We start from the raw sequence: 24865 nt of genomic DNA, 5'->3' as shown, positions 1-24865 counted from the left end.
TGCAAAAATACAATAACATAAGAACAAGCAAATATAAGGATGGCTAAATCTGAGAATTATATGAATAAATATATGTACAATATAAGAGTGTATGCATATTACTGAATGTGTGTACTAAATATGTATGTCTACGTGTGTGTGTGTGTGTACATATTTTACAAATTAAATAGAGTAAGCAATAAAATTAAATATATAAAATATACAGAGGTTTGTAGTTGGATATTGTGCAAAACAGTGGCATTAATGTACAGTGTGTAGTGCATACTGTTGAAGTTCCAGTACACTGAAAAAAAGGGACTGGCCATCTCTTGGATTTATGTAAGCATCTTGCATGTATTTAACACAATTGCCTCATGTTTTAAAGATAAATGTAACTATATAGTGTAAAAACTACATGATATGCAGAAAGGGTGTATTAAATTGTTTATATCATGTTCAGGTGAAGTAAGTCAATAAGATAGCAACGTTAAATCTCGTGAAACCACGCGTGATTTCATCTCGCGGGCTTTGGATCGTGGTTTAAAAAATGCATCCATCTCAGTCAAGTCGAGCAGCCAACTCTACGTTTTTTGGTATGTCTTGATTTTTTGAATTAATATTTACCATATTTCAGCCAAATGTAGTTAAACGTCTAAAGTGCCGCCATGTAACATGCTAAAAAAGAGCCGTTAGCTTATTTGCTGTTTTATCTGTTATCAAAGAATTGGCGCTTTTTCATTTGAATTTGTCTTTGGCACAAGAGCCGTAATATCACATTAAACCTAATTACGAGGCACTCATAACATAATTTGGTTTTCTGTGTGAATAGATTTGTCAACTGACTCTTCAGTTACATTGTGTATTTACTGCACCGTGGTGTTAGTGAGATTTTGGACATTGAACAGCTTTAGCTAATATCATCAGCGGCATTATGCTAGCTTACATCCCTACCCCTCCTGCCCTCACCTGCTGTCCTTTTGTTTTTGTTTTTGTTTTTGTTGATGCACATTGAGAGACCACATCTATTCTGCATTTCACCAGGAGTCAGCTGATGGATTGTGGGTTCAAGGTGTTATGGTAAGAAAGTATATTCTATTTTCGCTTAAGGTTTCTGTAACTTAATTATAATAGGTTTTTTATAATTATTAGGTGCATGCATACTCAAATAGACCACCCTATTAATACAACTGAGAAATCCAAAATCTGCCATAGGTTTAACTTATACCTGTATGTATTGTCAGAAAGGTGATTACTGGGCTCACATTAATGCACACTTGAACTAAAATGAGGTTGTAACTTGTGGGTTCTTGGGTTGCAAATCAGAAATAAACATTTTTTTAATCCCATAAGATCTGGAAACACAGTTTTTATTCAACAAAACATTACTGATTATTAACCAAGCACAGTGCCTGCTGTTATTTCAAAATAATTTTATGTCATTTCAGATGAAATGCAGCATTCCAGTGCATCCCAACCATGCCTTTACAGTCAAGGTTTCTGACGGAGCTGAGTTTTTCTCTGACAGTCTGCTGAAAGTGTTTGCAAAGTGATCGGGGGAACAGGGCACAAAGCTAAAGGATGTAGCTGCCATGATGACAGTAAGAACTTTAAAATTCTTTAACTACAAAGTGTATATGTATTGCATTAGGTCAGTAAAAGATTTTTATGCTGCATCCATTGAAACAGTCAACTATTACCTGTGAGTACTGATTCCACCGAAAGGATGCCATAATTTTCGTCATGCATTTACTGGCCCACTGAGAAAAATTGATCTTTTTAAAAAAATAAATGTTCTGGAAACTATATATCCATAAAGTTGATGTCAAACAGGAACTTTTGATATTGCTTTGTAGATGCTGGTGTTGCATGTTGACTGGTTTAAGTTTTGGTCTGGGATCATTTTCTTCTGTGCTACTGAAAAGTTCACAAATCTCTGTTTTCTTTGTTATAATACTTTAGGATGACATTAATGCTCAAAGGGAGTCTCATCAAAGTGCTCCGCATCTGTGTGAAAGACAATTGCAACATCTTGGTGCAGGAGTTCATGGTGAGTGTTTTATGAGTAGATTGTGGCTTTGCAACATTTAAAAATGCATTTAGTTATCCACTTGATCCTCATTGGACCAGTTAGGACCAGTAGTCCTCTTTAATAATTTGAAGTTCACATGAGGCCTGGTAGTGAACTCAGCCGCCGGCCCTTGAGGCCCCACCCCTGTATTAGGGGTCACATCAGTGTGAAAAAACTTTAAATTTGTCATTCTAGTGAACAAAGGAAAATCCCACCAATATTTACATTAGCTTTTGTTTGAAAAAAAAAAAGACCAACAGCTAACCAAATTGTGGGGCTGAAAGTCTAAATTCTAACATCTTCTGAGTGACAAAACCTGGATTTCTGATGGGCCTGTGTCTTTCTAAGAAAAACTAATGTAAAGCATTTGAAATTATGTTTTTCACCCTCTCTTAGAAACTCTGTTAGACCATGAATGGCAGCATGGCAGGCCACTCTTTGGCTATAGCTATTTACTATGTTGCTTGCATTGGTTTAAATTACTCTAACATTAGAACTGGTAGATTCAAAAGAGATGAGTTTAAAAAGGAATCTTAAAGAAATGTTTTGTTTTTAACCAGGACTTGACTGAGGGCCACTGCACAGATTGAGAAAACCACAATGAACATCTGTCTTCAGAGGATGCACCAGGCAATGACTTTTCTGACGTTGGCATCATCATCGAGGGTATAGTAGTTCTTCAAGATCTGGATAACGTGACCTTTGCAGTAGCCATGCTGTTTGGACCTTTTTTATTCCTTCAATATGAGTTACCCATCACAACTCTGCTACACTTTTGAGGTGATTCAAAGGGTGGTAATGGAGTTGGAAGCAACTCAGCTCTCAAGAAAAGCTCACAACTAAGACAAAACTGCTCCTGCAACGAAGCTCACTGTTATGCATGTGAGGTGACCAGCTCTAGGTGAGAAGACATTTAAATCTCACACTTGTTCTGCTGCATTTTTGAAGCTCAATTCCAGGAACAGATCGCAGGGTTCATTTTTATATACACTGCAACTGCCATGAGGACGAGCCGTTTTTTTGTTGTTGTTGTTGTTTGTTTTTCCTTTTGCTCTGTACAAGTTCTCTGTCTGTTTGGCAGCATTTTTAAATTTCTCTTTGTATTTTTTCTTTCTTTTACTAGTGAAGAGATGTAGCATGAACAGTTATGCAGTCTAAATATCCCATATGGGCCGTGTGAAATGGTATTTTCAGTTTCATTCAGTTGAAGTAAGGAACGTTGAATATTTCTAAGCTTGCTGTTTTGAACCAAGATGTCACAGTATGATCAGTGCTGTAATTTTTGACAGTCACTGTATCAATGTTATTTTTGCATCTCTTGAATAAAGGTTTTGACCTGCAGGTGCTAAATTCTTTAGTTATTGGGGTAAAATGGGTAATGTTAATAGGAAGGTGTTTGCCAATTCAGTAACCTAATTTAATGTTAATGGAAACTAACACTACCTCAAATTGTTTAGTTATAATTGTTGTTTAACTGAATCTTGACGTCAGAGGCCTTAAATAGAATGTTTTGTATTGTTCTTTCCCAACATTTTTCAAAAGAAAGAGTCTAATTTCTTTGCTGTGATTGATTCCAGAGAACACGGAAGAACTGACATTATTTAACTGTTGGTTTATATAGATTCAGTAGAGGAGTAATGTCAGTTTAATTCTTTACCTACTGTCAATGCAGTGAAATTAGACATTTTGTTTTGAAAGGTTACTGGTGGATGCCAGCAACCATCTTGGAAGAGAACAATATAATCTGTTATAAGGCCTCCATTTGAAAATTGTGTATTTGATACTAGAATATAATAGCAAAATGTAATTTGAAGATAACATGTAGTATTTAAGTGACCAAGTAGTATTGGGTAAAAGTTATTGAATGGTGTTGGGATAAAGTGAGAAAATTGTGAAGGATTAAAATATTTCAAGAGCTCAAATTACTTCATCAAAACATGTTTAAGTCACATTTTATCAACACAAATTGCACAGGTTTATTGAACATGAATAAATTGTGTTAATTTAACTCAATTGTTTAAGTTGCTGCCAAAGCAAAACATCTGTGTGCAACAAATGTCCACCATTGAATTAAGTAAATCCAACAACATATTTTTTTCAGTGTAGTGGAGGTGAGGTGTCTATGAAGTGTTCAGCAGTCTGATGGCCTGGTGGAAGAAGCTGTCTCTCAGTCTGCTGGTACGGGACCGGATGCTGCAGAACCTCCTTCCTGATGGAAGCAGTCTGAACAGTTTATGGCTGGGGTGACTGGAGTCCTTGATGATCCTCCCTGCTTTCCTCAGGCACCGCTTCCTGTAGATGTCTTGGAGGGAGGGAAGCTCACCTCCAATTATCCGTTCAGAGCACCGCACTACTCGCTGGAGAGCTTTACGGTTGTAAGCGGTGCTGTTGCCAAACCAGGTGGTGATGCATCCCATGAGGATGCTCTCAATGGCACAGCGATAGCAGAACCTGAGGATGCGGGGGCTCATGCCGAATCTTTTCAGTCTCCTGAGAAAGAAGAGGCGCTGCTGCGCCGCCTTCACTGTTTTGTTTATGTGTACTGACCACGTAAGATCCTCAGCCAGATGTACCCCAAGGAAGCGGCAGCTGCTCACTCTCTCCACAGCAGCGCCGTTGATGGTGATGGGGGTGTGTACTTCTCTGCACCTCCGGAAGTCCACTATCAACTCCTTTGTCTTTGCGACGTTGAAGGTGAGATGGTTGTCTTGACACCAGTGGGTCAGGGCGCTGACCTCCTCCCTGTAAGCCGTCTCATCACCGTTGGTGATAAGACCCACCACTGTAGTGTCGTCTGCAAACTTCACAATGATGTTGGAGTTGTTAGTGGCTGTGCAGTCGTAGGTGTAGAGTGAGTACAGGAGAGGGCTCAGTACACACCCCTGTGGAGCACCAGTGTTCAGTGTGATGGGGGATGAGGTGATGCTGCCCAGTCTGACCACTTGGCGTCTGTCAGACAGGAAGTTAAGGATCCAGCTGCAGAGGGAGCTGCTCAGTCCTAGATCCTGCAGTTTCCTGTCCAGCTTCGAGGGAACGATGGTATTGAATGCTGAGCTGTAATCTACAAACAGCATTCTCACATACGTGTCTCTCTTCTCCAGGTGTGACAGGGCAGTGTGTAGTGTCAGGGCTATGGCATCATCAGTGGACCTGTTGTGGCGGTATGCAAACTGTAGAGGGTCCAGTGAGTCGGGTAGTGCAGAGCAGATGAAGTCCCTGACCAGCTTCTCGAAGCATTTGCTTACGATGGGGGTCAGGGCTACAGGTTGGCAGTCATTCAATGAGGAGATGGTGGAGGATTTGGGTACAGGGGCGATGGTGGCCATTTTGAAGCAGGCTGGGACTACAGACAGAGAGAGGGAAAGGTTGAAGATGTGTGTAAACACTCCAGCCAGCTGAGCCGCGCATGACTTGAGGACGCGGCCGGGAATCCCGTCCGGACCAGTAGCTTTGCGCACGTTCACCTTCCTGAAGCACTTCCAGATGCTGGATGTGTTTTTCTTACTTGTTGCTTCCTGTCTGTCAGAAAGTTTATGATCCACTGACAGAGGGAAGCTGGGAAAATGAGCTGGGTTTATTTGGAGTGGATGAGTTCAGGGATGATTGCATATATCAGAAAGGCTTTTATTGCCAAATGTTGAGCAGGTTTACAGTAAAACAAATTTCTCATGCGTGGGACTAATAAAGGTTATATTATCTTATCTTATTAGGAAATTACTGTGGTACTTAGTGCAAAACATACTGTAACAACACCAGACGTTCAACCTCCCTCCTGTAGGCAGACTCATCCCCGTCCGAGATGAGTCCAATAACAGTGATGCCATCTGCAAACTTGATGAGCTTGACAGACTGGTGGGTGGAGGTGCAGCAGTTAGTGTACAGGGAGAAGAGCAGAGGAGCTGCTGGTCCGGGAGTCCAAGAGATTCTTTCCCAGCCTCACGTGTTGCTTCCTCTCCATCAGGAAGTCAGTGATCCACCAGCAGATGGGATCAGGCACATTCATCTGGGAAAGCTTGCCTTTCAGATGGTCTGGAAGGATGGTGTTGAAGGCAGAGCTGAAGTCCACAAACAGAATCCTGGCGTAGGAGTCCAGATGCTGCAGGATGAAGTGAAGAGCCATGTTGATAGCATCGTCTACAGAGATGTTGGCTCTGTATGCAAAATGCAGGGACTCCAGGAGAGGATCTTGAGGTAGGAGAGGACCAGGCATTCAAATGACTTCATGACCACAGATGTCAGAGCCACAGGTCTGTAGTCATTTAGTCCAGTGATCCTTGGCTTCTTCAGGACAGGGACTGGTGGAGGACTCGAAGCAGGCAGGCACATGACATGCCTGCAGTGAGGAGTTCAAATGCCAGAAAACACTGGGGCCAGCTCGTTTGATGGTGGTGATAGCTCTGTGGTGGGGGGAGAGGGAGAGGTGGGGGAATGAGTGTCCAAAGTGTCTCTATTGTTGGGGCCGTTGGAGGTGTGAAGGCTGCCTGATGGCTCGTCAAAACAGCAGTAAAAGTCGTTGAGGGTGTTGGCCAAGAGCAAGTCGTCAGTGCAGTGGGGGGTTTTAGACTTGTAGTTGGTGATATTCCTAAAACCTTTCCACACAGAGGTCGAGTCATTCTCTGAGATCTGCTGCTGCATCTTCTCAGAGTGCTGTTTAGCAATGTCCACTTCTTTACTGGACCTGTACTTGGCCTCTCTGTAGCGGCCCCTGTCTCCCCTTCTGAACGCCTTTCTCTTTTCCAGCCACAGCTTTTTGAGTTTAGGAGTAAACCAGGGTTTGTCATTGTTATAACTCACCCTAGTGCGTGATGGCACAATGCTGTCCTCACAGAAGTGGATATAGGAGGTGACAGTCTCCGTAAACTCATTCAAACTGTTAGAAGCAGCCCTCATTTTGTCCCAGTCTGTAGATTCCAAACATGTGCTCATGGAGAGCATGATGACCTTGCTAGGAATGGCTGATGGCAGATTCCTCTTCACTCACATCTTCCACCAACAGTTGCTGGTGCGAGCTAGCCTCACCAACTCCGCGCTGCTGGCCATGAAGGATTACAGCTTACTCGCAGAAGAAGATCGCATTCTCCTGGCTACTGGAAGCTTCGGCATCCAGGCGATAATCCCCGACTCACTGACTTCAATTCAGTTCAATTCAATTCAATTCAATTTTATTTATATAGCACCAAATCACAACAACAGTCGCCTCAAGGCGCTTTATATTGTACAGTAGATCCTACAATAATAGATACAGAGAAAAACCCACAGCAATAGTACATTCATGTAGTTGTAAAAAGCTTGATAACATATTAAGTAATCCAAAGTATTCAGAATACGTTACTCTCACTGAGTAATGTAACGGAATACGTTGCAAAATACATTTTGGGGCATGTATTCTGTAATCTGTAGTGGAATACATTTTAAAAGTAACCTGCCCAACACTGCAAACCACATACATTCAGCCTGTTCATGAAATGACATTTATAAGGCTTTTCAATGAAGTGCATCCTGTTATGGTTAATAACAGTGTTCTTGTTGTGAGAACATGCTTGCTTTTTTCTTTGTGGTTAAGTGTGTCAGACTGCTTTGAAAGAAAATGGCAGCTTTGTGGTCATCCATCACACAAACACCCCCACCCAAGTTTCATGTACTCACTTTTTGGTAATAATAAGAAATAAGAAAATTGAAAAGCTGCTACAGTTCATAAACCATATTACTTAATTTTGATTAATTTTGTTATGATGCAAACTTAAAAAACGAAAAAAAAATTGGCTATAGCAGAGATGTTGTTGTTGTACCTCAATCTGTTTTATTCCACAGAGACTGATTCAGCTGTGGTCTACTCAGCTGTGAGAAGTGAAGATGTCAGTTATTGTCAAACAACCATCAGAACAAGGAGGCCCAGGTACAGCTGCTCTTTATCTTTGACTGTGGACAGAGACAAGCTAGCTAAGCTAAGCTGAACAAATGACATAATGACTCAACCTCAGAGGTCAGACTTGTGAATTACATCAACCCTAACCCTCTCTCTGTAATTTATTTTAAAGAGATACATAAAGCAGAATATAAGTTTGATTATAGAATTGCCTCCACGCTTGCATTTAGACAAAAGTCTGATTATGCTGTCCTCACTAAAGTTTGTTGCAGGCAACGTAATTTCAGCTATACAGCTAGCTTAACAATCTTTTATTCCCAGCACTTCATCCTCCAAGAAACAGGCCACTTGTTGTGTTTGGCAGGATTTAATGATGAAAATAAATTCTCTCTCTCTCTTTTTTTTTGTAAAACTGTACAAAGAAAGGGAATACAAAATACACAATGAAGACATGTTCCATTACACTGGGAGAATAACATTGCTCTAGTGAAAACACACGACCACAGATGAAGCATCTGCTGACAAAATACAAGCATCTACCTGCCTCCATATGATTTAACTCAAAACAGTGTCAAAACTTACTAATACACATTAAATGTATAGGAACTTACGGATGAAGCCGATATTGTGGACTTTAACATCAGGATTGCAGAGATTGCCATCAGATTACAAATGCTGTCGCTGCAGCAGCTAAAGAGCACACTACTTCCTGTATACCACTTCCTCTACAAAAAAGACATTCTGCTTAGTTACCACTAGGTGGTAGTAACACTTCTTAAACACCTATAATATGTCCGTTCCATGACACTCCCCGCCTGGCATATTAAAGATATGCCACTTTATGCCACAGTCTCAATCCTCTAGCTTGCTGATGAGTCATTGTCCTGTGGTGAAAACAACAAGATTACTTGAGAAACTGGTCTAGAGAAGACCTTCGCTGTCTGGTTCCGTATCACCTTAACTTCAACTTTCCTAACAAGTCCATCTCTGCTGGGAACAACCTTGACAATAATTCCCATAGGCCACTGATTCCTCTTGGTTTGATCGTCCTTGAGCAGAACAATATCTCCTTCTTTGAGATTAGGTTTCTGAGATTGCCATTTGTGCCGACTCTGTAATGTGCTCAAATATTCACGGCGCCACCTAGCCCAGAAGGTATCTGCCAAGGCCTGAACTCTTTTCCACTGATTTTTGAGCAGATCCCCTCTTGAAAACTCACTTACAGTAGGAGAGGGAACACCCCCCTTCTGGGTCAGCAATATGGAAGGTGTTAGAATGAAAGGCGCCTCAGGATCAGTAGAAACTGGTGTAGCATCCCCGGTTGAAAAGATGGTCTCTCAAACTGATGGTTCACAATCCTTTTATTAAACAGCCGTGTATGTGAACACACCGTAAGAGCTACAACATACAGAATAAAAGACTATTAGTAAATCAAACAGTGTGTTACCTTTAACCTTTTGACTTATTCATTATTAAACAAATTAATTCTCCTTACCTTACATAACAAATAACACTAAAACTTGTAAATTATTGCATATAAGTGAAATCGTTGCATCGCTGCCTAAACATGACGAGGTACGTTAGCGCCCTCTAGTGGGTGAAAACTTAGCCTATATGCTTAGTAGCGGTCAGCAGCTATGCGCTCCGTAAAACAACAAAATACATATCTACAGGACAAACTTTGGTACAAACCTTGTTCCCTCATCAACCAGGTGCTAAGAAACTGCTTTCAACTCAGTGTTGCACCTTAATAGCCGTTCTTTTTCCCATTCCCGTCCATTAACCATAGACAACACCTTCTCTCTGTGCATTAAAACTCGTGCTTCTGCCATATGGTTTACGCCACTTGATTTACGGCACCTTGTCGCTCTGTGACTTTCAAAATAAAAGCATTCACTCCAACAATATAATAGCCACTCATAAGTTTACAAAACACTTTACCAAATATTAATGAGGTCATTTACACTCCCACCAAATCATTAAGAGCTTAACTGGGAATTAACTGAAGCGATAATGATTTCCTAATGAAGAAATGACCCGTAACCATTAAACTGTATGATAACACATAGTTCCATTGAACCTTAAACTTTAGAATACAGTTAAACAGTCTCTAATAGCAAAACCAGTTTCTGCACTGGGTGTTCCACTATAGAACGTTTACTTGAACATTGTCCCTTCTCAGTCTTCCTTTCTCCGAAGCAAATCCTTACTTTTCTTACAAGTCCGTCTTTGTCAGTTACTGTGTCCATTACACGTGCTAATCTCCATTCATTGCGGGGTAGATCATCCATCTTCTCCATGACAACATCTCCAACTTTCAAGTTTCTCCTTGGAATTTCTGTCTTGTTGCGATGTTGGATAGATACTCCCTTTTCCAACGTGACCAAAACTGTTCTGATAAGTACTGCACCTGCCGCCACCTTTTACGTGCGTAAATATCCTCTTTGATGAATGTGCCTGGAGGGGGCAGGGATATCTTTGATTTCATAGTAAGCAGGTGATTTGGCGTCACGGGCTCTGGGCTGCTTGGGTCACTTAGGTTGTCCACCGTTAGAGGCCTGCTGTTTACAATCACCATTGCCTCATAAAAGAATGTCCTTAACGATGCGTCATCCATTCTGCCAGATGAAAGTGAAACTGTGGAGCGCAGAATGTTTCGAACTGTCCTGATTTGTCTTTCCCATACACCTCCTGTATGGCTTGAATGAGGAGTGTGCATTTTGAAGTCACACTGCTTCTCTGCAAGAAATGTGGTAATGCGGTTGGAGTCCACTTGTTTTAAAGCTTCTTGTAGCTCATTTTTGGCTCCGACAAAGTTGCTTCCTTGATCGCATCTAATCTCACTGACTGCTCCTCTTATGGCTACAGCGGAGCGCATTGATAAAGGCGTCTGTAGTCATGTTGTCCAACATTTCTATGTGCACTGCTCTGCAGCAAAGGCATGTAAAAAGAAGTCCATAACGCTTGTGCTCTTTGCGAGCTTGTTTGGTTAGAAAAGGACCAAAACAGTCCATTCCACAGAATGTAAAGGGTGGAGATGGATCTAAGCGCTGCATTGGGAGATCAGACATCTTTTGTTCCTCTGTGCCTCTTCTGAGTTTGCGACACTTCACACATTGGTGTATAAAATTTGCCACGGCCTTGTTGATGCCTGGAATCCAAAATCCATTCACTCTGATCTCATTGATTGTAAAACCTTTCCCTTGGTGCTGCACCTTACTGTGGAAATGATCTATTATTAGTTGAGTGACATGGTGACCTTTTGGAACTATCACTGGGTGTTTCAGTATGGAGGAGAATGAAGCATCTTTAAGTCTTCCTCCCACCTTAAGGAGTCCATCAGTATCAAGAAAAGTGTCCATTTGAAACAGTTTACTTTTGTGTGGAAGTGGTTTCCCGTTCTTTAGCAACCTTATCTCCTCTGCATATTCACTTGCTTGTGTGTCCTTTAGAATAACACATTGTGCATTTTGTCTTTCTTGTACTGTACTGTGGCCTGTTGTTTTGTCTCCCTTGGCACAGCGAATGAGTCGAGCTATGGCTTGGGTGGCTTTGTACCATGAGGAAAACTTTGTTAACTTGTCTGATAAACCTTTTTTCTCTGTTTTGAGCGTGTTCAGTGCCTGCACCTTCTTAACCTCTGGGTCTCCAAGTGGTATGTTCATGTTGATGTCTGCAGGTGGAGGTATTTCCTTAAATGGAAGTGGCATTTCATAATGGCCTTCAGTGTTTTTGTAAATGCCTTCCTTTAACATGTTGAGAAAGAGAATGTCATCTTGAGACACTGACTTGTTATCCTTGTCGTTATCCTTAAAGTCAGACTCAAGGACCTTGATTACATCAGCTGGAGTCACTAGGGGAAGCTCTTTAACTGCAACTCTGTGACACACAGTAGACATGCTAGAAGAGTCACCATAAGATGATGTCGGGCCTACAATACTCCAGCCCAATGCTGTGCGAACTGCATAGGGTTCGTTCTCGCCTCCTAAGATTACCTGCTTTGGAGCTAATGCCTTAGAGCAACTATAGCCAATTAAAAGGCCGACTTCACATTCTAGCTGTGGAGGAATCTCGTTCCTTATTTCCTTGAGATGATTCCACCGCCTTGCCGTTTCACAGGTAGGAATGTGAGAGCGGTTAACTGGTATACATTCTTTAGTGTAAGCAGGAGGGAGTTCAATCATTTCTGAGGAGTTATAGCCTCTTACCTTGAGACCTGAGATGCGTTCGCTTGGCACAACAACATCCTTACCAAGCAGTATAGTGAGCTTCAACCTTATTGGGGTAGCCTTAGCTTGGAGGTTATTAGACACATCTTGGTCAATGAACACTGTGTCACTTTGCATGTCTAGGAGGGCATAAACAAGCCTTTCTGTACCTGGATGTTGCTCTGAAGAAACCCATACTGGTACAATCATGGAGGTGCTCACGCACTGTTCACTGGCTTCTGCATTCAGAGACAGGGTGGTTGCAGCCTGTTCTGTGCTGATCTGAGTTTGTGGCTGGTTTGAGGCTGATTTATCATTGTTATAGTTGAAGTCGTGCAGACAGGTAGGATGTTTTTTCTTACACACTTCACATACAAGTCTGTAATTACAGTTCTTTGCGCTGTGTCCGGGTTTGAGACAACCATAACAGAGTTTTTTCTCCTTTATATGTTTCCTTTGTTCCTCAAGCAATATTCCATTGAACTGTGGACAACTGTGAAGTTTATGTCCGTTGTTTTGACAGAACATGCATGGGGCCTTAACATTTGCACCTTTATTTTCAGTCTCAGTTATCGCCTGGGTATGGAGAACACTAGAGGTGGGCCTTTTGTCCTTTTGGCAGCCCTTACCAGTGTCGGTGGTGAAGTTTGCAGAGTGGAGAGCCTGAAATGATGTAATCGGGTTGCACATGATCTCTGCTTCAGAAGACATGAACTTGGCAAAGTCCTTTAAACCTGGAAACTTCCCACTTTCTTTCATAAACTGAGTGGCCTGACGATTCCACCTTGCAGCTCAAAAAAATGAAACGTTGACTTTAATTAAAATTATTTTGTCAACAGGTTCCACGAAATTGAATTATGTTAGTTTAAAGCAAAAATCTTTAGTTCATCTAATTTAAAAAAAACTACTTAAGATTAACAAGACATATTTAAGACTAACTAAATCAAGTTATGTTGTATGAACATAGATGATATATTTTCAGGTTAGATAGTTTAGATTAGTTACTTCAACACATTTCTTATTTGTGGCAGTAAAATGTTAAATTTAAGTTAGATTAATTCAAATATTATATTTTCAGCCACCTTGTGCTTTATTAATTAGTTTTACATAAATCTATTTTGTCAACAGGTTCCACATAAATGAATTAAGTACATCCAACTTATTTTTTAAAATTTCTTTTATTGCCAACACATTCAGTGAGCATTTGTGTAAACCCAGTCCAAAATAAAACACAACAGCTCATTAGGGTTAGTAATTAACAGTATGTAGACAGATGCAACATCAAGACTTTAAATTAAATGTCTGTATCTACCAGAAATAGAAGAGAGAAAAAAAAAACGCATTGAAGATCACATAACACATTGATAAGATGACACTTGAGTTATGCACATGTGATGCTAGTAAGGTCTGTGGAGTGTTTTTTTCTTTTAGTGTCTAAAATGGATAGCAAAGTTGCTATTTGCAATGATTGCTTAGGGTCAGTCCAGTAACACAATGCCAATGAAGTGCTTTCCTTTAACAATGCAAAGTGAAGTGTCCACCTCAACAGCCACAATTTAAAAAAAATTTATGTAACAACAACAACAACAACAACAACAACAATAATAATAATCATAATAATCATAATAATAAATAGTCCACTGATATTAGCAATCAAAGAAAATTACATCACCATCCCAAATAAAACTTTAACAAAACATGCCAACATTATGGTCTAACAATAAAACAGCTTGTCAGCGTTCAGTTTTTTTGCAACAGCACAGCAGTAACCATTTAACACTCGCCACTGTCAACATTTATTTTACTAGTGTTTGGGCAAAAAACTTCAGATGTAAACATTTTAACATGGAAACAATTGTTCGTCTTTAAAAGTCCACAAAATATACATTCATCCTGCATTCCCAACTTGGATGATCTGATATCCTCGTGTTGGTGTTGTTCCCAGACCATCATGAAAATGTTGTCACATTGTTGTGACGTTATTCTTTTGCGCGCCAAGCCATTCGTGGATTTATGAAATTCCAATGTTGCAAGGACAATATCAATTCTGCTTACTGTTTATTAAAGGGTTACGGTTAGGGTCAGTTGATCGGCGGACAGAGGCGGTTTCACGCAGCTTAAGTACAGTTTTTTGTTTTACGCCGGTTTTTCCCGAAGTCGCAAAAGTATGACGTCACAACATTCTGATTGGTCACTTGCAATGTTGATCCTGGAACAACATTAGTATGATGATCTGGGAACAACACCAACACGAGGATATCAGATCAACCTCCTAACTTACCCTTATTTTTAGTATGTATTGCAATTACCTTTACAATGCACACAATGTAACACAAACTGAATATGAACATATTTCCACCTCATAACAATATGCCTTGACGCTAATATACACACCATCCTTCAACATTTCTGGTGCAGTATCATCTCTCAATTAAATCCTTTAAATCTCAATACTTTTGATTGTCTCTTACTAGCCCCCCACAACAGTAAAATCTCTCAAATTGTAGTAGATTACAAACTTTTCAAAATGTTCTAAATTTCTCTTAAATGTAATTTTCCCGTTATCTGTCATTTACAAATTACCATTTTATTCCCATTCAGCCTCCGAAAAACTTCTGTCCATCTGACAGAACATTCATCATCCAAATTAAAGGTTGGCTTATTCATTCAGTGTATTCTTGAGCAACTGTACCTTGGTCAAGAGTATGCTGACATACAGATGAAGGAAGAGCTTCTGAAGTACTTCAAAGAAAGCTTTCAGTCTTGAGGTTAACTGAGATTCAGTGCATATATCCCACCCATTAAGAGTGCACATGCAGAGGCCAGGTCTTCCAGGTCATGCAGGACACACTAGATGGTTATACCCACATCGGCTGGAGGAGTGCTGGCATCAGCTCTTTCGATGGTAAAGATAGCAAGGGTAATTTGTTCCAGCTCCCTCTGAACAGCTGTAGCTTAGACACAAAAACATAGAAAAATGGCATCCAGTTTTAAAAAAAGAAAGAAAAAGGGCCAAGGCTACCCTTTAATGACGTAAACACAATATTAGGAACATGCACCCCAGTGCGCCACTATTTTAGACTACAGATTCAACGATAAATATAAATAGTTTGGGTATACAAGAAGATTTCCCAAAACATTTAAACAGGTTCCATGCAAATTACAACAACAACAACATGCAACAACATTAGTTATTCAAAATTTGGTTTAATACAGATAAAAAACTAAACTAAAATTACCAACCAATTATTCTTTGAAGAGGATGCTTGGGTCTTCATTCAGGTAAAAAGGTAGTGCCCTGAGGACACACTCCCTCCCCTTTTCAATACTTTCCTTCTGTAGAGAGTGGCAGAGATACAGGAAGAGAAAACAGATATACTTTAGGATGACAGAAACTCACATTATACGCAAAATGAATGACATATCCACTGCACAGATAGACATGTACACAAGACCAACTAATCATCACATGGACATGAATAGTTAACCTGTTGGGCAGGGTTTCCACCACATTATATATGTCCATAATGGAGGTAAAGACAAACTAATACATCATCTTTTTTGCATTCAAAACATGACATAAAAACATTCACTTCTGGTTTAACCTAAATCAAGGGATCAGATTTTACATATGTTTAGGTACCGTACTTTCTGGACAATAGAGCGCACCTGTATATAAGCCGCATCCGCTCTATTTTTAAAAAATTAAAAAAAAAAAGATATACAAGCCGCACCCAGCTATAAGCCGCAGATATCTATGATGAAAAAATAGATATTTACTGCATGTACAGAACAATCTTGTAGTGCAAATGTACAAGTATGTACCTGAACAGATTCTTTCCGAACAATGCCTTTTAACACGGCAGCAACTTTGCTGATTAAAACGTAACAGAACCAAGAGAAAATAACCGCTATTTATTTACCTCCATTTTTCCTGTATTTGAAACCACATGTCACTTTAATCATCTTCGCTGAAACCCATGAAGTCGTCTTCTTCAGTGTCGGAGTTGAACAGGCTCAGAAGCGCTTCATCACATCTGTCTCCATCAGTCTCGCTCTCCGTGTCACTGTCATCCTCCGGTGAAGTTGGCTCTGAAGGTGCGCCGCTCTCTTCGCGCAGCAGTCCAGCCTTTCGGAACCCATTGGTGATGGTGGATTCTTTCACAGCACTCCACGCTGTTAGGATCCACTGACAGACATCAGAAAAGGATGCTTTTCGCATGCGGCCAGTTTTTGTGAATGACTTTTCACCGCTTGTCATCCAAGTCTCCCACTCAACCCGTAGTGCAGCTTTAAATGCCCGATTTACACTGATGTCAAGTGGCTGCAAAAACTTTGTTGTACCTCCAGGAATCACAGCTGGAATGGAGTTTGTTTTCTTGATCGCTGCTTTCACAGAATCTGTGATGTGGGCCCTCATGCTATCCAAAACAAGCAGTGCTTTTTTCCGGTGAAAAAAATCCTCCCGGGCGCTTCCCATAGCACTCCGTTAACCATTCCTTCATTAGACCTTCTATCATCCACCCTTTGGTGTTAACTTTGACCACTATGCCTTTCGGGAGTTGTTCTTTCGGCATAGTTATGCGCTTAAAAATCACCATTGGTTGAAGTTTTTGTCCGGATGCCGTGCATGCCAGAATGCAGGTGAAGTGCGTCCTCTCATGGCCTGTTGTTTTCAACAACACGGATGATGCACCTGTCTTGTTAACGGTCCTGGTCAGAGGCAGATCAAATGTTAAAGGTACTTCATCCATATTGATTATGTCGTCTGGTCCGATGGAGTTTTCTTGTATCTTTTTTTCAACGAATTTGTGGAAGTTTTCAACTTTTTCCTGATAGTCAGGGGGGAGTTGCTGACAGAGAGTGGTCCGTGCCCTGACGGACAGGTTTTTACGTTTCATAAATCTGAAACACCATGACGGCCCACCTTTGAAATCTTTAATATTCATTTCGCGGGCGATTGTTTTGGCTTTCAGTCGGATCTGTACAGTGGATACACCTCGGCCACCTGCTCTCAGTGTCTTCACCCATTCCTCCAGGACATTTTCAAGTTCAGGCCACCTGCTTTTATGTCCTCTGAAAGCTTTTCTCGACTTTTGGCATTGCATGAGCTCTTCCCGCTGCCGCCTCCAACGTCTCACCATAGACTCATTGACGCTAAGCTTGCGTGCAGCAGCGCGGTTTCCCTCCTGGATAGCAAGATCGATGGCCTTCAACTTAAAACTTGCATCATACGAACTTCTTCGTGTGGTTTCCATGATGAAGGGGCGAGGATTTGAAAATAATTACCAGTTGGTAATTTGTTGTGCGTGTTCTATCTGCTAAAGAAAAAGTAGTGTATTCTTCTTTGCATTGATTTTTCATCTATCTTGTTTTTTATTCTAATTCTGGTTAGAGTCCCCCTAGTGGTGGAAGAAAAATCCACAGAATAGCCGCACCTTTGTATAAGCCTCATGGCTCAAAACCTAGGGAAAAAGTAGCGGCTTATGGTCCAGAAAGTACGGTAATTTAAATTTTCCAACGTTTTGAGTACCAAACTTTGTCTTGCTTAATATAAATGTAAGTGCACTGTGCAGCTACCATACACTAGCTGTTTAAATTTGAAAATGATCTTATTAGCCATAATATTTTGCTACCAACAGAATAACGCACCTGTGTGGCTGGGGCCAAAGTTTGTCTAATTTTCTTCCCTGCAACGCCTCCTTTTTTCTTGAAGACTTTTATGAGCTGGTCAGTGTATTGGTCAAGTTGTGTAAAAAGCCTTGGAACAAGTGCAGCAGTAGTAATCCTCACATATTCTGCTTCCACCTGAAAATATGTCAACAAACACAACATACTGTACTGTAAATATACATACTATATGTACACATATACAAACTAAAACTAATGTAGTAAGACCTCATTAAAGCTATAATTTTAACACAAACATTTACACAAAATGCTAATGGAGCCATTACAGCTTTTATTGTTATTTATCAAGTTCCAAAAAATATTGATCACAGCTGATCTGAAAAGAATTTCATGCCTCAGGCCCTTGAACTGCAACCTTTACCATGGTTCAGATGTGGAGAAGAAATAACAGGGGCATGGGATGGGTCACAAAAGAAAACTTAACTTATAAAACAGTTTTGTTTTTAAAAGTATAACAGTTCACATACCACATACAAGCTCAGCAATACCACATACACCACATCAGTATAGGAGGGAGCAGGTAAAGGCAGGATCTGAGATTTATAAAGAAAAAAAATAATTAATTCCTTAATTTCAAGAAGCAAATTATTGTTTGAATTACAACTAAATAAAATACTACTCAGAAGAAAAGCAAGAGATTGACACTGCCATGTGCTAACTTTCTATAGAAGCAATTATCACCAGGTCTGTCGACCTCCATTGTCTGTCCACTCATATGTCTTGAATAATTTTATTAAAAAAATTAAGTGTGTACTTTCACAAACTGTAATTTATAACTACATTGATATGTATAACTCCGCTAGGAAACATGCTGTGTTTACAGACCATTTTTACATAATACAGATTACTGATAGAGCAGAACAATGGTGTCACAGTGGCTTTCGCCCTTGACTTTTTGGATTTTAAATGTCACTTTATGCTATCCTTGCTATCCTATTCGATATTTCCGACTCTCGGATTACAGAAAAGGAATCCCAAGAAAGCAAATGGAAAAATAACCCCTTGAAAGAATAACCCCATGAACCCCTGTAGCTAATCCCTTAATAAAACAAAAAACAATAAAAATGTTTCTTACACAGTCCACAAAATAAGCATGTCCAGGACCCAGTAAAACTAATGTAAAACAAGCGCACGCAAACGATATAACATGTCTTGTAAGACAAACGCAAAATATAACCATGCTGGACATATAGATACTACACAACATAGTCAAAGAAAAAAGTGGTCTTACCTCTCAAAGAAACAGTAGCTTGGCGCCAAAACAGCCTTTTTCAGTTAAATTTGAAGTCTTGCGCATGAGCAGGCACAAGCCGTGAAACCTTCTTGTTCTGCGCGGTTTCATTACAACTGTTTTTGCATTACTGCCACCTTGTGGATATACAAGGTATATCGATCCTAATTGACTTAACTTAAATGTTATGCGATCAAGTAACACATTAGTATTATGTACGTTGAATAATAGACACAATTACGTAGACTTGATTAGAAAAACATATGTTAACTTAACAAAAACATATATTTTAAGTAAAATGAAAATAAATAATTAATATACACTGAACAATCCACCTCATTCATTTTTTTGAGTGAGTTTGGTAACTTTTGAACGAGTTTTTGGTTCTCCTCACAATCGTTGAGAATGCTTAAGCCTTCAATGTGGGGCGTGGCCTCGTGACATGTTTGAATGAAATCAGCAAATGCCCTGAATCCTGTGGAGTCATTTGTTTGGATCTTTGGCCATTTTGCCAGTCTTTCTCTGAAAGCCCTCTGTACCACAAATGGATGTCCATACCTGTGGTTGAGACGCTCCCATGCATCTCTGTATGCTTCACTGTCATTTCTATAGAAGATGCCATCAAGCGTTTGTCGAACTGGACCCCCTATGTATTTCTTTAAGTAGTGCAGTTTGTCAGCAGGTGAGATGTTCCTTTTATCAATGAGAGCAGTAAAGGAAGCTTTCCACTCAATGAATTGTATTGGGTCACCTGTGAACGTGGAGGGCTCTGGCACTGGCAGTCTGTTCAATGCAACACTATCTAGTACTGCTTGTGCTAAGTAGAGGACATCTGTTTGTGGAAGTGAGGTAGACACTACATTGTTGTCAGGGACTTTACTGAGATTAGAAACTGTGGGGGCTTTCTGAGCAGTGTTTCTATAGTCAACATCAGAGGCACTGATTTCACTCTTTATCTCAGTGTCATAGGTCCTTAGTCTAGCTCGTGCAGCCTTTAACTCCTTTTCAGCCTTCAGTTTCTCTAGCTCACGCCTTTGAGATTCAAGCTCCTTTCTTTGCCTTTCTTCTAAAAGCTGAATCTTTTCCTTTTGTTTTTCCTCCTCTAATAACACCTCATACTCTGCTTCTTTGGCTGCCAACTCTGCTGCAGCTTCTGTTCTCCTAACAGCTACTATTGACATTGCAGAGTATGACTTACTGGCAGAAGAGTTTTTACTTGAGTGCGTGACTGAGGAACTGTAAATGGACTGAGCATAGTCTGGCTCAAGAAGCTCACAAAGAAGTATCTTTACCTTGTCCCTATCATAGTCATCTATGTCTGAGAGTCTTTCATGAGCAATCTTGATAATGTCTCTGGTGACTGCTTCACATGCGTCTATGAGTCGCCTTGTGCCACTCGAGGGAGTAATGTTTTCTCTAATTTCCATATACAACGTTATGACATTCTCCTTTTCATTCTCTAACATGTCCATGAGTGAAGCAATTTGATTGTTTGTTAAGTCTCCTTTTAATTGCTCTCGTGTTTTACGTACTTGTTTTTTCCATTCATCATAAACTTTGAGAAGCCGTTTTTCTTTCTTGTGGGCCTCCTCCTCCTGATATGCTTTCATTTTTTCAGTAGGCCTCCTTCGACGAACAGAGTGTGGAGGCTCCTCTTCCTCATTGGCCTTGGGATCCTCCGCAAACTCTGTCTCTTCTTCAGATGCTTCCATGCTGAGGACGGGGCAATTTAGTTGACCATCAGATCCCAGAAGACCTTGTGTGGAGCTGTGGAACTGGGACCTCGATGCTGAGCTCTTCTAAGCTGGGGTCAAGCTCTTACTGTAGCATCCCCGGTTGAAAAGATGGTCTCTCAAACTGATGGTTCACAATCCTTTTATTAAACAGCCGTGTATGTGAACACACCGTAAGAGCTACAACATACAGAATAAAAGACTATTAGTAAATCAAACATTGTGTTACCTTTAACCTTTTGACTTATTCATTATTAAACAAATTAATTCTCCTTACCTCTCAAAATGGTTCTTTTAAAGAACCATTTGAAGGACCTTTTAAAAATGGTTCTTTGGAAAACCATTAAAGGTTCCCCAAAGAACCATTTCTTGATGGTTCTTTGTGGCACCAAAAAAGGTTCTTCTATGGCATCAGTCTAAAGAACCACTTTTGGTTCCAGTTGGCACCTTTATTTTTCTGAGTGCATGCATTTATTTATTTTTCTGAGTGCATGCTGCTGAATGAGCCCTCATCTGCAGATGAGGGCTCATTCAGCAGCCGCGGAGCAGAAGCCAGGGGGAGTTGCAGTGACGCGCCCGTGAGCTCCGCCGGCAGCCAGCTGTGCCTGAGTGACCGAGCCCCAGGCCGAGAGGCCGGGGGCACCCCACCTCCGAAGTGGCCCGAGCGAGCCCCAGGCTCCAGGCCCCGATAAGCGGCCGCCAAGGAGTGAGCCGGTGTGTACCTGGATGCCCATCCCCAGACACAAAGAACCACCAATGCACTGATGTCTGAAGGAGTCCGCCACTGGCAGGGGAAGTGGTGATGGGGGGAGATAGACCTCCAAACCTTGGAGGGCCTGAGATGTCCCCAGAGAGGTGGCGTCTGATACCCAACCTGACATATAGACACAGACATACAGGCACACACAGATACAAACATCCATTCCCACCCTCATGCTCTCATATGCACTTCACACTCAACCGACGTGGAGACAGACATAAAGAGACGCTGTACACACGATCACACTCCCCAAGCGTACTCTACGAACCGGGTCTAGGTACCCTTGCCCCTGGAGGGGGGAACTGCACCCAGACCCAGGTGGTGTTACCCTTTTCCCTGCGGTGGGGAGAGGCAGACCGCCCCGACTCCGCAGCAGCAGGGAGGCCCCACACCCCAGACCGCAGTCGGACGGCCAACTCCTCCTAGCCCCCCCGCTCCAGCAGGCGGCAGAGAACGGGGGGGAGAGAAGACTCCAAACATAGAGACTGAGGGGGGGTTACACTTGCAAAAGCAAAATGACAATGAACTCTTGATTTGTCAAATTTAATGTGTTTCATTCTATTTGAATGCTGTTTTTATACATAATGCTTCTCCAGCTTGATCTTATAGGTCAAAGTTATGCCATCTAATGACTAGAAAGCAGTGCACCAGTAAAGGTGCCATCAGCTATGGCTGTTTAAACGTTATCTTTTCCAGCCATCATGATTACTGCATATAATATGTTCAACATTGGGGATTATTATTAACCTCTTACTGTTATGCTATGAAAGCACATGGCATAACAGTATGTGTGTGTGTGTGTGCATATCTATCTATCTCAACCAGATCCTTATCAAATTATTTTGATATTATGCTTTCCATATAATTATTTTGTAATTATTCAAATTCATCTGTGTGCTGTGTGTGATTTATGATTTCAGGAATAAACAGAAAAGTCTGGAGGACTACTGTCAGAGAAGAAGTACACCATGCACCCCCCAGGAGGTGTACTTACTGAGAGCGTCTTATCTGTGATTTAAAAAGACAAGAGACCGCTTGCTGTGGATGAGGGGTTCAAAAGAAATGCTGACCACTTTCCAACCAGGTTACACTCTGCCGTCTAAGCGTCATTTTACAAGCATGATGGAGAGAAAGTATGAAACTTCAGTGGAGAAACTAAGGAATGAACTAAAAAAAGCCACATCCAAAATCTCCCTTACCACTGATGCTTGGACAAGTCTGGTCACAGAGTCCTACTTAGGGGTAACTTGTCATTTCAGTATTTGTTCAAAGACGCCATTGCTGCTGTTTGTATATTATTAATTTTTTGCTATGATTTCCTTTGTTATATTTGTTTTGCAAAACATTTAATTTTTTGTTAAAAACAGAAGATTGTAGTACAATGTTATTGTGGATTTTGTTTTGTGAATGAAGAGCACTTTTTGGGAGAAAGCAAAGTGAATGTTACATTTTGTTTGTTTAAAGACACCATTGTTGCTATTTATTTGAAATGTTTAGTTAACTTTTCCTTAATTTTATATATGTTTGCACATTTCATTTCTTGTTAAATGCTATCTCTATTGTATTGATTGTACGACCTCTACAACTTTATTTTGCTATTTTTTTTAAATTAAAAGGTCTTCAAATGAATAAATTTGTGTTTTTCATTTATATACATAAATTAGTAAATGTGAAATTGCTATACAAGTCAAATAATGGGAAAAAAATTGTTAATTGAATTGAATCGAAATCGAATCGGATTGAAAAATTAATCGTTAGATTAATCGATGCATCGAAAAATTAATCGCTAGATTCATCAATTAGGAAAATAATCGTTTTGCCCAGCCCTAACACAAACTGTATGAAACACAGAGACTAAATACACATGAGGGATGATCAGGGGAAGTGGCCACACATGGGAGCACAGCTGACACACATGAACCTAACGACAGGACAGGAGAAGTGAAACTGAATACACTGATAATGAATACAGACTTTCAAAGTAAAACAGGAAACATGGAGATTAGACATGACAAGAACTAAATATAACCACGCAGACATGACGCATGAACCAGGGAGACTTAGTACAGGGGGAGATGACATAAACAACTAAGGAACAAAACTAAACTGCAATCTAGAAATTAAATAGGTGAACTAAGCTAGGGCACAAATGAATACAAAAGATACATGAAACTCAAATACTGGGTCGCTTGACCCAGGACCATGACAATCAGGGTTAATTCTCTTCATAGAAATCACTGGGCACTGTGTGGACTGAGACTAAAGTGGAGCTCAGGATTTCTCCAAAGGAGAACGGCATTTTTACACATTTAATCCACCTTAAATGTGTGTGGAACAGCTGACCCAACTATTAGACAATAACATTTTGTGTGGCTTTCATTCACAAAGTGACTCTGAGCTTCTTTCATGAATCCAGGGGCTTTTTAATGTTAATGCTTTGCACTGTCAGTAACTCTGGCCCTAAATGTTTTCTAGCTTCGTGACGAAGAGATATTTTTTACAGGCTCTCATTTAAATATCATTTGCATAAAAACATCAGGGTACAAACACACTGTGTTTTTGTTTTCCACTGCAGACATCCCACATTTTAATGAAACCTGTATGAAGTCAGTCAGATTCCTTATCAGGTCACCTATCCACCGTGATAACCAATTGAAGGAAAACTGTACAGGAAAAGGAGTTGATGTAGTAAGTTGACGTGATTACAACAGGACAGCAACCTTCTTCACTTTGACTAACTGCCAGAGAAACACCATTAAAGGACTGAAACTTTTCTTGGAGACAAATCATTTGCAGCCTTTTCTGCCACCTTCACAGATGCAGGTATTTAAAATCCACTTGAACAAGTAAATTCCTCACACACAGAACTCAACAGCCAGGTGCACAAAGCTGTCATCACACATGAAAGCTAACAGGTAGAAGCTAGAAATGCAGTGAGTAAGCTACAGCAGTTAGATGATCGTTTATTTTTAGACAGAGGACCAACCTTACCTAGTTTATCAGACCCTGGTTCGGTTTCAGATGAACGATTATTGCTGATTATCATCCAGCAGAATCTAAATAATAACATAGAAAGTTAAATGTGTTGAATTTCTGACATCATTACTTAAAATTTTCAGCTCAGATATTTTTTGGTGCCATGTTGGTAGAACACAGTCCTTACTGAAGGACTGTGTTCTACCACTTTTTAAAATATTATTCTTTTGTCATTATATTTAAACTTTTCTCTTGATGCTGCAGGGACTACAGGTAATTTTATTTTACTTGTCAAAATGACAATAAGATATTCTGAATCTGATCATTTACACTAACTGGATGCAGTTTTCTGA

The 24865-nt window shown here is 40.4% G+C and overlaps 3 long non-coding RNA genes across 3 annotated transcripts; 1 reads left to right on the top strand and 2 right to left on the bottom strand.

Annotated features, from left to right (window-relative positions):
• The first annotated feature begins 285 nt into the window (after nucleotides 1–285).
• Nucleotides 286–3407, top strand: LOC146712935 (uncharacterized). The gene is made up of 4 exons (XR_014917444.1): nucleotides 286–1056; nucleotides 1425–1577; nucleotides 1939–2026; nucleotides 2608–3407. It is a non-coding gene; the product is annotated as an uncharacterized LOC146712935 (long non-coding RNA).
• A 10201-nt stretch (nucleotides 3408–13608) lies between these two features.
• LOC146712934 (uncharacterized) lies at nucleotides 13609–15689 on the bottom strand. Its single transcript, XR_014917442.1, has 2 exons — nucleotides 15365–15689; nucleotides 13609–15075 (listed from the first exon to the last, which is right to left on the bottom strand). It is a non-coding gene; the product is annotated as an uncharacterized LOC146712934 (long non-coding RNA).
• A 2075-nt stretch (nucleotides 15690–17764) lies between these two features.
• Nucleotides 17765–19387, bottom strand: LOC146712933 (uncharacterized). The gene is made up of 2 exons (XR_014917446.1): nucleotides 18280–19387; nucleotides 17765–17929 (listed from the first exon to the last, which is right to left on the bottom strand). It is a non-coding gene; the product is annotated as an uncharacterized LOC146712933 (long non-coding RNA).
• Between the last annotated feature and the right edge of the window lie 5478 nt (nucleotides 19388–24865).

The sequence above is a fragment of the Copadichromis virginalis genome, linkage group LG3 (assembly GCF_057382275.1).
Source record: "Copadichromis virginalis isolate Kocher_CV1m ecotype Utaka linkage group LG3, C_Virginalis_male_GT1.1, whole genome shotgun sequence".
Lineage (NCBI taxonomy): Eukaryota > Metazoa > Chordata > Actinopteri > Cichliformes > Cichlidae > Copadichromis > Copadichromis virginalis.
This window is presented reverse-complemented; position numbering and strand designations above follow the sequence as displayed.